The sequence below is a fragment of the Staurois parvus genome, unplaced genomic scaffold (assembly GCF_062004578.1).
Source record: "Staurois parvus isolate SC_StPar_1 unplaced genomic scaffold, SC_StPar_1.0 ptg000029l, whole genome shotgun sequence".
NCBI lineage: Eukaryota > Metazoa > Chordata > Amphibia > Anura > Ranidae > Staurois > Staurois parvus.
Window position 1 is genome coordinate 4499880 of NW_028317825.1, and position 18474 is coordinate 4518353.

Here is an 18474-nt window from a genome sequence, read left to right on the forward strand (position 1 = left end):
GGTACATCGCTCCTGGACACTGACAACTATATTTTTGCTAAACGCATAATACCGTTTGTTATAAAGACCTTGCTAAACGTAGTGTGTCAATGGAGCCATTGTCTGCATTTAGCTGCGGTAAATAACTTCCTCTAACCGCAGCTAAATGCTGAAATCTAACCGCCCGTGTGAAAGGGGCCTTAGGGTCCATGAACACTGGGCTTAAGTACAATGCTGCTGCATTTTTGTTTTTGCTCTCCTGCCTGCAGAAGCAGCTCAGTGTTATCCTATGTGTCCATGCACATTAGGGAATTTAGAGGCACATTCCAATAGAGAAAAAAAAAATCACAAGTGCATTTTTAAAAGGAGTTTTCAGGCACAAAAAAACGCTAAACGCTCATAAAACACCGCATTTGGAAGCGTTCAACATTTTCAAGTGTTCATTGACAAATGAGCAGAGAGGGATGTTTTGAGAAAAAGGCTTATAACAGCAAATGCTCATAAACTCGTAGAAACGTTTGTGCAACACGAGCTACTCTGGGCATTTTTTCTGCCGCAGGTTTTGGCATTTTTTTCTGCTCCTAGTGTGCATGGACCCTAAGCCCCGGTCCACACTATAGCTCGCATGTGAATTGCACAGGAACCGCACTGCATTCCTGTGCAATTCACATGCGATTTAGTATGGTGCAGGCACCTTTGTATGAGCCGTACTGCAAATGGATTGCATGGTCGTTTTGTTTCATGCAATCTGGTACAGATAAACTCACTGCATTTACCAACTGCATGTGACCCAAGTACCGAGGAGAGGGGCAAGTAAGGATGCTGTGCAGGCACCCAACGTCTTCATAATCAACCGATGACATCATTGGTTGTTAGGACACCGGCGGTTGGAAGGTTGTAATGGAGCTCTACGAAAACCTGTGGCTTTGTGTAATTAAAGGTAGGCTTCATCCACACACTGGCTTGTATACAATTTGTGGGCATTTTGCTAAGGCACCCCTGAAGAGATCTGAGGGCACCCCATGGTGCCTGGGCATCCTGGTTGAAAAAAGCTATCTCAGACCATTGACTATTCAGGCTCACTCAGCCTAGGTGACCGCACCTTGCTGTTCAGGGCCCACGTGGACTCTTGACAGGCTTTTCCCAGTAACTCAGCTTGCTCCCTCCAGAGACTCATGGATTCCCTCCAGATCCCTGGACTCGCTGGCTTGTACAGCTTCATCAGCCTCCCAGACCCTCTCTTGGTCTCCCAGACTCTCAGAGCTGGCCAGGCTTTTCCAATCCTTGGGCCCAGAATCCCCCTCACAAGGGTTGTAATCTCCACCAGGAACTCCCAGCTCTCCTGACAGGGCTCTTTCTTCAAGCTGCAGCACCTGCTATTCCACCTCCCCTGAGCTATGCCCTGATCTGATTTATAACAGTCCTGACCACCTATGCACTCACACAGGCTATAGGCAGTTAGCAAACCCTGGACACAGTATTGAAAACTCAATCCCACCCAATGCTCTTTGGAGCCTTCAAACTTCCCGCCCCGAACCAGACTTACTAACTCCAGGAAAAGCTTAAAATATAGTTTTCTCTGCTCAAAAACATTTGCTGGAGCTTCTCAAACTGACTGTTTGAGAGTCCTGTGTCCCTTTCAAACCCATTTCCACATTGTCACAATATATATATATTTGCAGTATATACTGTGTATACTCGGTCTAATATAATACAAATTTCATTTCAGGTTGTGTTGCTCTGAAGATATATTTTGGAGGGATTCCCCATGTCTCTACTTGTTTTTCATAGAATTGGCTGTTTTGGAGCTCTGCAGTACTGGATATAAGGGGTGAGCTGACAGTTCTGTGCGAAATCAGGTTCACACTTAGCTTTGGCTGTTCAGCAGGAGACGAGCATCATATACAGATGCAATATTTCTACTTATTCTTCTTTGTAATTGTCACTTTTGCTGTAGCAAGTTTCTCGGCCTTTTGGCTAAGATCAAGTGTAGTATCTGTTCTTATCAGTGTCCAGTAGGGGTGCTCCGCCACCATTCTTGCCTTTTTATGATTGGGGCTCTGAAGGTTAGTACTGGCTGGAAGAGAAACCAGGGAAAACTGGAGAGGCACAGTTTCTCCTGATTGGAATGGCTCTACCTTGTCTAGCCAGGGTCGGGGAGGCAGAAAGTCTGTGGAGCAGTGCCCCCTGGGAGTAGTCGCCCAAGCGATGCTCTAAGTAACACATAGCGGTGGGATCCCACATGTGAAAAGTGCACATGGTCACTGCTTCAAACATTATTTTGTGCACTGCGCCTTTTAGGGCTAAGCCTTTTGGCTAAGTCCATGGCAATTTTTTTGCTACAGGCCTCAGGGCCTGGCCAGTGCACAATTGCATGGTCACTTATTTATTTATTTATTTTTCCTCACTGTTTTGTCACTATTCATTTATGTGTGTATGTGTGTGTGTGTGTGTGTGTTTTTTTTCTCACTTGGATGGAGGGTGAAGGGGAGGATGTGTGGCCATTAGGTTCCTTACTCCCCTATTCCTGGGGGGGGTCTCACTTCAGGAGAGCTCCCTGACCTAGTACTTAGTGGTCGGCTGAAGCTGAGGTTAAGAACTGATTGGCTACCATGCACAGTTGCAGCAGATTTTGGAATGCTTCAGTTTTAGCAAATCTACCCGTGTGCTTTATGGCTGCTCAGACAAGTTTCTTAGCAGGCAGTTTGTTCATTTTAGGGTTTCTAGATCAAAGTAGATACTTTAAAATTCTTTATATTCTCCTATTAGAAACATATGAGTTGCTGGGGAATTTGTGTTCTTGGTTATAGTTAGAAAATGATTATTTATATGATAGTACATTTCTAAAGTAACATCATGTTCAATTTTCACAGTAAGCATAGCTGGTTATGAAATTGGGGAATTGGGGAATGAAAGTGCTACGTAATTGGGGAAAGGGCAGTTTGAAGAATGCATGATATGTCTATATCCTTGTATCCATCTGTCTCATACTCTACTCTACTATTAGACGATCCCTGAAAACCCATCTCTTCAGAGAAGGCTATCCCGCCACTACCTAATAACTGTACTGTATTTTCTCCATCAGCTCATTACCCACAGTTATTTTTGTATCACTTGACCCTCCCTTTTAGTTTGTAAGCTCTAATGAGCTCTGATTCACCCTGTATTGAATTTTATTGTAAGTGTACTGTCTGCCCTCACGTTGTAAAGTGATATGCAAACTGTCGGCGCTGTATAAATCCTGCATAATAATAATAATAATAATTAAAAAAAATAATAAATGCAAATCTTTTTTGCAGGTAAAAAAGTTTCATATATTTTTTTTTACTAGGAGTCTGTAAAGCACTGCACCCACTATCAGCAGATCGTGAGTGCAATGTAGGGCTCCTGCAGACTGTCAGTGTAAGCTCTCTGCTCATACCTTGTACAGGCAGGCAGTTACACAATGACAGGAACCATAAATGAACTACATAGAGTTCTCACCAGTGCTCTGGTAGTTCATTGAAAACTAGAAGCCATCAGCCGAAAAGGCTGGCGGTAGTTGTAGTTTTCCCATTCATAGAACAAATGCAGATCAAAATCAGAATTTAAACCATGAGGTTGTAAAGTGTTCAGATAATTCTTGTTGCCCCCTCTTTTAGTTTTCAAGATATAGAAGAGGGGGAGAGAATTCTCACTCAAGAAGCGAGAGGTTTATTGTATTGAACAGCTGAAGACTTTACAATACTTTTACCTTGTGGATGAAATAAACATTTTGATCTTCATTTGTTTCTTTGAATATAGTTTATATTCTATACATCTTTTACAGTATGTTACTTTATTTTTTTTAGTTTTAATTTGTGTTCTTTAGATTACCTTGGAATAGTTTTGAAGTATGTTGGACAATAGATTACTTTGTATTCTTCCAAAAAGAATAGTGTTGTGCTCTACTAACAAATGAAGAAGTGATTAACCAAAAACAAAATTATTAACAAAAGCAAATTTTGTATCCAAATATAATTCATAATTCATGATTCATTTTCTCCTGATGAAGCCACGTGACCCAGTGGCGCAACGTGTAGGGGCTCTGGCGTCATGATGCTTAAGGAGACAGACAACACACAGCAAGTGATTGCAAATACACACTGTGGATTAATTTTAAAGCGATTTTAACAACAGTTACATGTGAGTGCACCACCATATGTTTACATAAACATTTTAAAAGAAGATAAGGCACTATGTTTTTATTACTTTTTATGGCATATACATCTGTGGAGGAAGAATCTTAAGGAAATGAGGGGATCCTCAAATTTGAAGAGTGACATTCCCATCCAGCTCTAAGTCCAATTTAAAGGGACATAAGCTCACTTAACGGTTTGGTCATATTTACCAGGTGACAGCACAGCCGGTGAAGGTGCACATTTGGTTCTTATAACAACACAATATTGGTGGATTGAACACAAATGGTTTTATTTATATCACCTGAAAGAGTGTGAAGTCACGGATTGAATATGGACACTTAATTTTGTAAAAGTGTTATTATATTTGGATACAAAATTTGCTTTTGTTAATAATTTTGTTAATAATTCTGGTTTTGGTTAATCACTCTATTTGTTAGTAGAGCATGACACTATTCTTTTTGGATTTGCTATAACACATTATTATGGGTATGTGTGATGTGTAGGCGATCTACTGTTATCATTTAAATAACTCAAACCACTTATATTGATCATTTTTTTAATTTTTTGGTACCATAGTAGCTCGCAAGACTCCACATATTATTTCTCATACTTTGTATTCTTTCTCTATTTGAGATAAATTATTCCATGATGAATGATAAATTACCTCCATTGCAAAACTAAATTACCAAATAGGCAGAATAGGCATCGGCCTATGGGCCCAACGCCATTTAACTATTTGCCTACTGGGCATTTTTACCCCCTTCCTGTTTAGACCAGCTTTCAGTGCTGTTGCAACACTGTACCCATATGAAAGTTTTATAATTTTTTTTACACAAATAGAGCTTTCTTTTGGTGGTATTTAATCACCACTGTTTTTTTAATTTTTTGCACTATAGATGTAAAAAGACTGAAAATATTGAAAAAAAAAAGTTTTTCTTTCTTTCATTCAGTTATAACATTTTGCAAAAAAAGTAATTTTTCTCCTTTACTGATGTGCATTGATGAGGCAGCACTGATGGGCACTGACAGGCAGTACTGATGGGCACTGGTGAGGCGGCACTGATAGGCATCACTGATGGGCACTGATAGGTGGCACTGATGAGGTGGCACTGGTGGGCATTGATGAGGAGGCACTGTTAAGGCTGCACTGATATGCAGCACTGATAGGTGGCAATGATGGGCACTGATAGGCAGCACTGAAGGGCACTGACTGGCAGCACTAACTGATAGCACTGACTGACAGCACTGACAGGCACAGATTGGCAGCACTGTTGGGCACAGATTGGCAGCACTGATGGGCAGTACTGTTGGGCACTGATGGGCAGCACTGCTGGACACTGATGGACAGCACTGTTGGGCACTTTTGGGGCTGCACTGATAATCAGGACACAGATAATCAATGCCCTGATTATCAATGCAGATGTCTCTTTTGACAGTTGCCGGTTATCGCTGTGACAGTGTGAGGAAAGTACTGCTCATAACTGGCAAGTGTATTTACATGGTGATCAGCTGTGATTGGACACAGCTGATCATGTGGTAAAAGGCCACTGTAATTGGCCTTTTACCATGTCATGTGATCAGATGTGTCCAAAGGACACAGCAATCACAGAGAGCACCGGTTGCACGCCACTGGGGGCGCGCGGGAGGCGTGTTGTGGAAGGAGGTCATGTGGTGCCCTCCCAGAACTGGATGACCGTGCTGGAGCCGGTCAAGAAGTAGTTAAAGGCTCTGTGACATCAGATCAAAATAATATTGATTTCATCTTGATAGAAGATTACAATGAAGATTTATTAACAAATTGAGCTCCGGAAGGATTTACGCCCTTCATAACCAGGGCATTTTTTTGCTATTCAGCACTGCAGTACTTTAACTGGCAATTGCATGGTCATATAACATGCAACACTGTACCCAAAATACATTTATTATATTATTTTATTATATAACCGAAGAAAAGACAAAAAATTTTGAAAAAAACCCTGATATTTTCTACTGTCTCCTCCTCTCCACTTCCTCTTTCTGTAGGGGTCCCTCAAGGTTCTCTCATTGGACCCCTTCTCTTCTCCATCTACACCTCCTACCTTGGTCACTTGATAAACTCCCATGGCTTCAAGTACCATCTCTTTGCTGATGACACAAAAATCTATCTTTCTACTCCTCACCTCACCCCTTCAGTCTCCTCTCGCATTACTAACACACAAATCTATCTTTCTACCCCTCACCTCACCCCTTCAGTCTCCTCTCACTTTACTAACCTACTAAGTGACATATCAGCATGGATGTCACTCCACTTCCTCAAACTCAGTCTTTCCAAAACTGAGCTCTTAGTATTCCCTCCAGCCCATGCCCCCTCCCCTGACTTCTCCATCAAGATTAATAATACAACCATCAGTCCCGTCCCTCATGCCAGGGTACTAGGTGTAATCTTAGACTCCCATTTGTCCTTTCAGCCCCAAATCCAATCACTGTCCAAATCTTGTAGCGTTCACCTCCACAAAATCTCCAAGATATGGCCGTTCCTAACCTCGGAGACCACTAAGTAACTTATTCACTCCCTTGTTATATCTCGCCTTGACTATTTTAACTCCCTCCTCATTGGCCTACCTCATCGCAGGCTATCCCCTCTTCAGTCTATCATGAATGCTGCTGCCACACTTATCCACCGTTCCACATCTGCCAATCCCTCCACTGGCTTCCCATTGCCCAACGAATAAAATTCAAAACAATAACATATAAAGCCATTTATAACTCTGCCCCAAATTACATCACCAATCTTGTCTCCAAATATAACCTACACCGTCCTGTCCACTCCTCCTGCGACCTCCTGCCCTCTAGCTCCCTTGTCTCCTCCTCGCATGCTCATCTCCAGGACTTCTCCAGAGCTTCCCCCATCCTCTGGAACTCTCTACCCCAATCTATCTGACTATCGCCTACTCTGCCCACTTTTAGGCAATCTCTGAAAACCTATCTCTTCAGGGAAGTCTATCCTGCCTTCAGCTAATAACGTAATCTTCTATTCCTCCTATCAGTTCATCGCCCACAGTTATTACCTTTTGTACCACCAGCCCCTCCCTCTTAGATTGTTATCTCCAAGGATCAGGGCCCTCCTACCCCTCTTGCATTGAACTGTATTGTTGCTGTATTGTCTTCCTTTATATTGTAAAGCGCTGAGCAAACTGATGGCGCTATATAAATCCTGTATAATAATACTAATAATAAAAGATAGCCAATAAAAAATTTTAAAAAATCCAATTTCTTAATAAATTTATGCCAAAATGTATTTTGCTACATATATTTGATTTAAAAAATTCCCAACAAGTATCTATTATTGGATTGTGCAAAAGTTATAGCTTCTACAAACTATGGTATATATATTGAAATTTACTCAGCTATGATGCCATACTGGCAATGGCGATGATCAGCAACTTATACGTAACTTGGGACTGTGATAGTGAGGATGGCAATCTGGCACTTGCTGATGCTGGCTGGGAGGTACACTAACTGACTGACACTGACATCAATAGTGGCACTAATACAGTGATCAGTGCTAATACTATACACTGTCATTGTACTAATGACACTGGATCAGAAGCAATTACCATCAAGGGGCAATCAAAGGGTTAACTGTGTGCATAACTAGTGTAATATATGTAATATGTGCTGCTTTTACTTACAGATCTGGCAGTTTTTTTCTCCTTGCTGTGCAGGGAGAAGAAACAGCCAAATTGCTGCTCTCTGCACAGAGCCCTGTGTTGTTTGTAAACACTAAAATGCCACAATCACAGTCCTAGCTTAGTACACAGAAGACACTTACTAATTGTACAATTTAATATCCAAAAAATTTTAAAAATACAAGGGATAAACAAAATAAATAAAACTTTTAGAGATTTAGTCTGTGACAGGAGCATGTTAGAACTTTCACAATTCACCAGTTGGACCAGGTCCATGTGAATTACCCTGTCCATATTCCATGCTCCTCAGTTTATTGGAATATGGATCTGGGCTAGACTTTAGCCCATGGCCAATCAATCCTGAGGGGTGTTCGTGTTCCTGCCCACTGGACAGTTTTCTGTTCTGAAGTGACCATAAAGTGGATAAATGAATGGTTCTGATGGCTGAGTCAAGGAAAGGATTTTCGGCATCAGCAGATTAGTCTGACCATAACAATACCAATCACTGCTTGGCTGCCATGATCAGGCACCATAATGGTTTTTGAGATTTCTCTTGGATTCTACATATGCTGCAAATACAGTTTTACATGTACACGTAGCATAAATTGTGTATGCTCAGAAGGAATTCTTTTGATCTCTGCAACTAATATTTTAGCTTTTATGAGAGAGAAAATATATTTCTCTGATCTGTGATATAGATCAATAGTTGTAGACATTTGGGAGTCTCTAGTCTTGTCCCCTAGTGGGCTTGTAGACAAATTGGCTAAATTTTATCTTTGAGGCTTCAGGGAGGTGATAATTTTATTGGCATCCTGGTGTCACTCCTGGTCTAGAGGCTTGTTCTGTCCTTTTCAAATGCTAATTGAGGTCTAATTGAGGAACAAATGTCCATGATTGATTACTGGTATGGTTAAAGCCCCATACACACAATGAGAATATCAGACAAATGATCCTCCGGTTTTCTTTTTTTAGTCTCATATCAAAAGTGAAGAGGTTACTAAAGTTATGAAAATTCTTGTACAACAGAATAAAATTCGAAAGTGATGCATTGTATTGTGTTTGTATTGCATTTTCAGATGAAAACTGTACTGATTAAACGAAAATTGTAAGATCTGGTATCGTACAATAAACATTTTTGTGCTTGTCCCTTTGAATAATTTCGGATGAAAGCTGTGTACTAAAGATTAGATTATTGTACGATCTCTTCAAAAGTGGTATTTTTCGTACAATTTTCTGATTGTGTGTACTAGGCTTTAGGGGATATAATATGTTTTCATATCAATCATACTATTTACATAGGTTATATATCCCATCTCCGCTACTGGTACAATTAACTTACATTTTAGTTACATCCGCATTGACAGGGGGTCCCCAAGGTTTCGACTGCTTAGGGGCCTCCATAGAGTTTAATCCAACACTATGTATATAAATAAAGAACCAGCGCCACGGAAATTGTATAAGACAACAGTAAGCTGCAGAACCTAGCCTATAAACTTATAGGATATGCAAAACTTCAAAAAAATAGGTTGCGCTTAAATACATACAAAAGTGTAATAAAAATGTGACAAAACATTAAGAAACAATATTATAAATCAAAGTAAAATCCAGTAAAAACAAAAAAGTCCAAAAGTTCAAATAATCAATAATGTCCAAAATAATTAATCACCAAGTGAATCTACCACCAAAAATGGTTAAATAGAACTCACCAGAGTAATATGCTGATTGTTAAACAAACCAGCATATAGCACTTGTTACTCTGGGAGCAATGAATAATATGGTGACAGCAACACTGAAGAAATGGGGGATGAACTCCAACGGATGATGTGCTGCAAAGCTGAAAATTCACTCCAAAGGTGATTTAGTATCCAAACTGAGAGATGATCAGACCGTCACTCTAAAGAAATAAGTGAACATTCCAGGTGCAGTATGTTTAAAAAACATCAAACTTTAATGAAGAAATGCACTTACAAGCAAGGTGTCCAGACTGACACCAGTATAGACAGCATGTGTAATGAATACAAGCGACTCAGACCCAGCTAAACATGCACATGCAACCTGCAAGCAGACCAGGAGCGTTCTGAACGTCACATCCAAAGCACCGCCCAACTGCTTAGGGGCCTCCATAGAGTTTAATCCAACACTGCTCCATTGCAGAACAAGTTGGTGAAGAATACACCGCTTATTTAAATTGGCTTCTAAAACTGGCCCTACTTGTCCCAATCTGAAGTCTACTTTACAGGGGATTACAAAAGGCTGATATTAATCCAGGTTCAGGTACTTAAACTGGTTGCATTTATAAATAAATATAACTGACTTAAAGGAAAAGTGAAGTCTGTTTGTTAAAAATCACTCCCAGGTGACCTTCTTATGACAGAAGAGACTGTGCAGAGGTGTAACTACAGGGGTCGCAATTGTGACACCGCTCCATGCTCCAGGGGGCCTGTGCAGCTCCCTTGTACACCCCCTCCCAAATTTCAGGGGTAATCTCCCCCAGGCTGCTTGAGATGGTGCTGTGTCTATCCTGCTGATCACCTGAGACTCCAAGGCAAGGGCATTGCTGGCACCGACATTCAGGACACTTTCTTACATTTCTCAATTGTTTCCGAGTTCCCCCTCCCCCATGTGCTGATCCCTCCTGCCCGCCAGCTGGCAATGCTTCCTTGCACACTACCGCTGCCTGAGGGCAGTGAGTGTGCTGTGTGATGACAAAGAAACCAAAAGACCATGCTGGCCACTGCTAGTGAACTGACATGGCTTTTGGAAGGTTTTGGAGTGAGCAGCGCCAAAAAGTGCGAGCTGGGGGCAGGGGGCTTGTGCTGCTGTTCACAGAGTGAGAGGTGGGTGGATGGGGGGGATACCATGCCAAAGCCCCCCAACAGGGCTCCTACAAAATTGTAAAAAAAAATTAAACGTAAAATTGTATAAAAATACATAAAGAAATAAAATGAAATGGTAAAAAATAATAAATTAGCAAAAATAATAAACCACTGACACCAATGGTGGAACTACCAGGTCGCAAAGGTCACACTTGCCGCTGGGCCCTGGTGTTTGGTCACCAGGCTTGGAGGGAAGGGCCCTGGCTGGGGGTCAGGGGGGCCCTTCATGATTTCTTGAACCAGGGCCCTGAAGGTTCTAGTTATGCCTCTGAAACTGTGTATGGCTTCTCCCTGCCTGACAGCACTTTTTTTCTGTTAGTGTACAATGAGCCACGCATAGGCAGCTTAGTGAACAATTATGTGATGAAGCAAATACCATGCTCTAGAATGGGAGTTACATTATCCTAGCCTGGCCAATCAGGAGGGCTGAAGACCCCACACCCAGGAGAAGACTTAATGTGGAAGCACCAGGCGTGGAGGGGAGCACAGACATCACCGCACTGAAAGGGATCTCTTGGCTGTGCATAGTTGCACATTATGACAAAAGCTACTGGAGGCCCAATACCCAGAGGCATGTTCTCTGGCGGTGTACTTCCCCTTTAATTAAGGTTTTTATATCATATATCTAAGAGTTATATACAATGTGTATTCAGAGTTCAGATTTAAGCTTTATTTGGAAATATGTGATCACCCATCTACCTTATTTGCTCTTGCTTTATTAAGGAGCCATATTCTAAGCTTTTCAATTAACCAAACTTTCATCGCTCATTTGGCACAAGTGCATGATTTTAGCAACCCAGGACTACATATGACCAGCACCCCCTAGTGGTTGTGGAAAGTTCCAGTCGGCTTTGGAGAACAACAAATTTGTTACATCATTAAATGTATGTTTTATACCATCTGTGATTGTATTGTTCTGCATCATAGTTTCAGCTACACCACTGCAGGGATGTCTTGTAACTGAGTTGTTATAATATATCTAATTGTACTAAAAACACTTGAAGATGCTGATGAATAAGTCTTTTCAAGGTCAGTTCTGCTTCTTCACTTCTCCTTGGATTCATTGTAGCAATGTGTTTTCCTATGGTGCTTAGTAGCATATGGAAAAGTGTTGAATCCAAAAGCTGTGTTTGTGTATAGGACATGTTCATACTGATGTACCGATAATATATATATATATATATATATATAGTATATCCAAAGGAAGACCAAGCCTTTTCTGCAACTTTTTGTTTACAAGTAAAAATCAGTATGTTTTGCTACAAAATGACTTAGAACACCCAAACATTTTTTTTTAGCAACGACCCTAGAGAATAAGATGATGATTGTTGCAATTTTTTAAGTAACACAGTATTTGCGCAGCAGTTTTTCAAATACAATTTAATGAATTTAAAAAAAACACAATATATAACCCAATTCCTTTCTAAAATATGAAAGATAATGTTATGCCAAGTAAATAGATACCTAGCATGTCACGTTTTTTTGATCACTTATATTCCTAATACAAGGAATGTTAACATCCCTTGTAATATAAATAATGGATGACAGGTCCTCTTTATGGAGACATCTGGGGTCTGTAAGACCACAAATGTCTCCTCTACCTTTAAAAGCATAAGATACAAAAAAAATATTGATCTTATGCTTTAAAAAAAAAATTGTTTACATCCAGCACAGACCGGAAGTGACATCACAGCGTCACTCCGGTCCCCCTAGATCAGGGGTGTTAAACTGGTGGCCCTCCAGCTGTTGCAAAACTACAATCAGTCCCATCATGCCTCTACCGTTGAGAGTCATGCTTGTAACTGTCAATCTTGCAATGCCTCATGGGAATTGTAGTTTGGCAACAGCTGGAGGGCCGCCAGTTTGACATCTGTGCCCTAGATCATAGAGGTGAGGAAAGACAGTCTGGTCTTTCCTCATCTCTGACCAGCAGCCACAACTGCTGGATTGTATCACGGGCTTGCCGGAGAGAGCGGTAAGGCCAGGAATCACCGGCAAGCGGCTTTACCACTGCTTCTAAAAGCAATCCAGCAGCTGATCAGCCACTCAGATCACTTTTATCAGAAAGAAAATTGCTGGTGAAAAAAAAATACAAGGGTTATGGCTGATAGCTTCAGCTACAACCCCGGTAAACCACTATACATATTGCAATTGGCAAGTGGATATGATCACTGTAAATTCCTTCTGATAGCTATATGCATGTATGAGGCAGCAGGGCGGGGGGGCCCTTAATGCCTATCCACCACATATACACTCACCCCCCCCCCACACCATTACATCACCACCACCAGCCTGAACCGTTGATGTAAGGCAGGATGGATCGATGCTTTCATGTCATTTACAACAAATTTTGACCCTACCATCTGAATGTCGCAGCTGAACTAGTCTCCTCTGACATCAACAAGGCATTTTTGTCCACACAACTGCCGCTCACTGGATATTTTCTCTTTTTCATGCCATTCTCTGTAAACCCTAGAGATGTTTGTGTGTGAAAATCCCAGTAGATCAGCAGTTTGTTAAATACTCAGACCAGCCCATCTGGCACCAACATATGGGCCACGTTCAAAGTCACTTAAATCCCCTTTTCTTCCCTATTCTGATGCTCAGTTTGAACTTCAGCAAGTTGTCTTCACCATGTCTAAATGCCTAAATGCACTGAGTTGCTGCCATGTGATTGGCTGATTAGCAATTTGTGTTATCAAGTAATTAAACAGGTGTACCTAATAAACTGTCTTTGAAGAAAACCCACACAGACACAGGGAGAATATGCAAACTCCAGACAGGTAGTACCATAGTTGGGATTCAAACTGATGACCCTATTGCCGCTTGGCAGAAGTGCTAACCTACTGTGCTGCCCAAAACACAAGCCTGTCCTTACAGAACCTAATGGAAATAGCCTTATCAGTGTTAATTAAAGGCTTTCTGTGTATCATTTTGTAATTCTATATGTACATGAGGGCAGCCATATTTGCTCATGCTTTTAATAGCAATAGACCTTGACATCCTTGACTAGGGGTTATTTAGATCATATGAAGATTTCTAGAAACAATACACATTGCAACAAAACAGTTTTTTTTTTTTTCGCTAATTGGGATTTAGCAAAACTGACTTGAGCCTCATGTCATTCATGTGTAATGAACCCATTCATACCTGTGCATGTGTTATAGCTCGCGTGTAGAAGGGCAGCTTTGGCACGTCGTGTGTTCATTCATTTTTCATAGGCACTCAACAAAAGGCAATGTGTAAGCATGTATGACAACACAAGCTAGAAAAACACACAAAATTCTGAAGGGGTCCTTGACCTTAACACATTTGGGTGATAATAATAACATGAGAAATCAAACTGTGAAAAAAGAGAGAATTTGCTTATGGTAACCAATGAGAATATTTGGTTAATCCCTTCACGCCAGCGCCTCCCGGCCCTTTAAGGGTTCCAGAAGCCAGGAGGCGAGGTGGGGTTTAGGGTCATGTGACCACCGTAACGGTGGTCACGTGATCGAGAAAGGTCCCGATCGAAAGAGATCGGGACCTTTCCGTTAGTACCGGACATGTGTGCCGGGAGCATGCAGGGCGTGCGCTCTCTGCACATATGTCCTTTTTCAATAGAACGCAAATGTGCGGCCGGGAGGCCGCACATTTGTGTGCAGCCGGCATGAAGAGGTTAAAGTACAACTGAAGGCAAAACTTTTTTTTTTGTTTTAGAGTTGAAATGGATTAGAACACTTGTCAGTATTTATTGTGGTCTGTGCCCTGGTTAGGGAGATTCACCCTCTCTACTGTGCCACTTTGTGTTGATTGTGTTTATGTGATAGACCAACACAAAGTGGCACATAATTGTGAAGTCGAAGGAAAATGATAAATGGTTTTCAAACTTTTTTACAAATAAATATCTGTGTCGTGCATTTGTATTCAGCCCCCTTTACTCTGATACCCCTAACTAAAATCTAGTGGAACCAATTGCCTTCAGAGGTCACTTAATTAGTATATATAGTCCACCTGTGTGTAATCTCAGTATAAATACAGCTGTTCTGTGGAGCCCTCTGAGGTTTGTTAGAGAACATTAGTGAACAAACAGCATCATGAAGGCCAAGGAACACACCAGACAGGTCAGGGATAAAGTTGTGGAGAAGTTTAAGTAGGGTTAGGTTATAAAAAAATATCCCAAGCTTTGAACATCTTACAGAGCACTGTTCAATCCATCATCCAAAAATGGAAAGAGTATGGCACAACTGCAAACCTACTAAGATATGGTGTCAACCTAAACTAACAGACCGCACAAGGAGAGCATTATTCAGAGAAGCAGCCAAGAGACCCATGGTAACTCTGGAGAAGCTGCAGAGATCCACAGCTCAGGTGGGAGAATCTGTCCACAGGACAACTATTAGTTGTTCACTCCACAAATCTGGTCTTTATGGAAAAGTGGCAAGAAGAAAGCCATTGTTGAAAGAAAGCCATAAGAAGTCCCGTTTGCAGTTTGCAAATATCCATGTGGTGGAGACAGAAAGCATGTGGAAGAAGGTGCTCTGGTCAGATGAGAACAAAATGTAACTTTTAACCTAAAAGCAAAACTCTATGTGTGGCGGAAAACTAACCCTGCACATCACCCTGAACACACCATCCCCACCTTGAACCATGGTGGTGGCAACATCATGTTGTGGGGATGCTTTTCTTCAGCAGGTACAGGGAAGATGGTCAGAGTTGATGGGAAGATGGATGGAGCCAAATACAGGGCAAGAAAACCTGTTAGAATCTGCAAAAGACTTGAGAATGGGGCGGAGGTTCACCTTCCAGCAGGACAACGTCCCTAAACATACAGCCAGAGTTACAATGGAATGGTTTAGAATAGATCAAAGCATATTCATGTGTTAGAATGGCCCAGTCAAAGTCCAGACCTAAATCCAATTGAGAATCTGTGGCAAGACTTGAAAATTGCTGTTCGTAGATGCCCTCCATCCAATCTGACAGAGCTTGAGCTATCTTGCAAGGAAGAATGGGCACAAATTTCCCTCTCTAGATGTGCAAAGGACAGGAAGTAAAGGTAAATCACCCCAATGGGACACAGATGGCAAAAAATAAACTGACACAAGTTATAACCCAACCTTAATCTATCCAAAATGAAAAAGTTGATGAAAAAAAGTTTTGCCTATAGTTTTACTTTAAAGTGTATGTGATCGACAATCAATTTTCAGTATGTATGGTACCAAACAAATATTCTTTTATGAATCTGTTGCAAAGTTTTTCACCTGGAGATCGTGATAGTCACATCCCTTCTGGTGCTGTGTGGCAGCAAATTGCTAAGCAGCCAATCATATGGCAACTAAATACATTTAGGCATCTAGATGTGGTGAAAGTGTCTTGCTGAAGTTCAAACCAGAATGAGGAAGAAAGGGGATTTAAGTGACTTTGTGTGTGGCATGGTTGATGGTGTCAGACAGGCTGGTCTGAGTATTTAAAAAACTGCTGATCTACTGGGATTTTCACACATAACCATCTCTAGGGTTAACAGAGAATGGTCCGAAAAAGATAAAATATCCAGTGAACGGCAGTTGTGTGGACGGAAATGCCTTGTTGATGTCAGAGGAGAATGATAATTTGATTTCAGCTGCGACATTCAGATGGTAGGGTCAGAATTTGGCATAAACAACATGAAAGCATGGATCCGTCCTGCCTTGTATCAAAGGTTTAGGCTGGTGGTGTAATGGTATGGGGGATATTTTCTTGGCACTAGCAAGGTGTACCTAATAAAGTGGCCAGTGAGTGTATGTATTTCATTTGCAAATAAATGTGTTTTTACTGCTGTGGTTGTACACATTTGTGAATGGTATTAGCAGCATTTGGGTATATAGTGATCCTCAAGTCACACAAAATCCAAATATGCAAATGAATAGTGAAATAATGTGAACACAGGCATTTCAATATGTATAATGGCTTCTTAGTAACATTGAAAAATAAATAATACTTCCCAGTCAGCACTGACTCATGGTTTTGAAGAACATTGTGCCACCATTTCTTTTTACTTGGTCATACTGTAGAGTCATTACTTTACATTACATCTCAAACAAGAACACACGTTCTGTGGAAATGAGAAACCACTCCATTCCTAATGAAATTATTGTCAGGGTAAACAAAATTAAAAAAGCACTATTAAAAAAAACGATTTATGCAATGACCAGCCAACTTTATGACCACCTGCCCAATATTGAAGAGGTCCCCTTTTGCCACCAAAGCAGTCCCTTTTTCTGCCAAAACAGCCTTGATCTGACGAGGCATAGATGCCACTATATATCTGAAGGTATGATGTGGTATCTGCCACCAAGCCATCAGTAGCAGATCCTTTAAGACTTGCAATTTACGAGCTGGGGCTTCTAAGGATCAAGCTTGTTTTTCCAGCACATCAATTGGATGCTTAATTGGACTGAGATCTGGAGAATTTGGAGGCCAAGTTGACACCTCATACTTGTTGTGTTCCTCAAACCATAATTTTTTCTTCTTCTTCTTCTTCTTCTTCTTATATCTTTTATTAAATTTTATTTTATACATATAAAAAAACAGCCATTTGTCTTATCACGGGTGGCACAGTGGTTTAGTGGTTATCACTTCTGCCTTGCAGTAATTGGGTAATGGGTTCGATTCCCAACCATAGCGCCTCCTGCATGGAGTTTGCATGTTCTCCCTGTGTTTGCATGGGTTTTCTCCACATTCCAAAGACATGCTGGTAGATTAATTGGCTTCTGTCTAAAATTGTCCTAGTTTCATCCCTGGCCATACAGGATCTCCTGCATGGTAGGGGTTGGGGAAAGACCTGGCAACCTACCCTGTAAAATAATTGTAAGAGAATTCATGGAAAAAGTTGCTTGTAAGTGACAGTCCATGCAATAGCCAAGGGTTGGATACGACTGAATAGATAGATAGATAGATAAATATCTTTTCACAACATATACATCCACTTTAACCCCCTCCCTGTCCAATTGAATCTTACCATCTCCTTTCCCTTCCTGTTTATTAACCTCTGTAAACTTATTTTCTTTAATCTAATTATCTAGTTTAACTGACTAAATTCTTCAGCTCTACTATCAGGGGCCCCCTCAATTTCAGATAGTTTTCCGATGTTTTAAATTCATACAGCCTACTCCATTCTTTTCTAAGTTTATCCATTTTATCTTCCTCTATATGGCATAACTCCTCCATCCTATTAATATAGTCAATTCTATCTATCCAGTCCTTCATTGTTGGTCAACTCTTTGCCGCACTGATGAAATGGTATAATATACTATTTTTATATTGCTTCACTGACATCTCAGTCTTATGAAAAAGACATACCCAAACCATTCTTGAACCATATTTGTAGTGTAGCATTGCACATTATCCTGCCACTACCATCAGGAAATACAGTTTCCATGTAGAGGTTTATTCAGTCAGCTGTTTAGGTAGGTGGTACGTGTCAAACTAACATCCACATGAATGGCAGGACCCAAGATTTTCTAGCAGAGCATTACCCAAAACATCACCCTGCCTCCACCAGCTTCCCTTTTTAGCATAGTGCATTCTGGTACCAACTCTTCCCCAGGTCAGCAATGCACACATGATGTAAAGGAAAATGTGATTCATCAGACCAGGCCTCCTTCTTCCATTGCTCCGTGGCATAGTTCTCATGCTCACGTGCCAATTGTAGGTGCTTTTGACTGTGGACACTGATCAGCATGGGCACCCTGCCCAGTCTGCAGCTACACAGTCCCATACACAATAAACTGTGATGTCCATTTTTTCTGCTTTCATCAACTTCACTGACAA

The 18474-nt window shown here is 41.0% G+C and overlaps 1 protein-coding gene and 1 pseudogene across 1 annotated transcript in view; both read left to right on the forward strand.

The window, feature by feature from the left end:
- The window catches only part of MLXIPL (MLX interacting protein like), a 146699-nt gene that overhangs the window by 29244 nt on the left and 98981 nt on the right, over positions 1 to 18474 (forward strand). The window lies entirely within an intron of this gene.
- Positions 1937 to 2049, forward strand: LOC149471074 (U2 spliceosomal RNA; annotated as a pseudogene).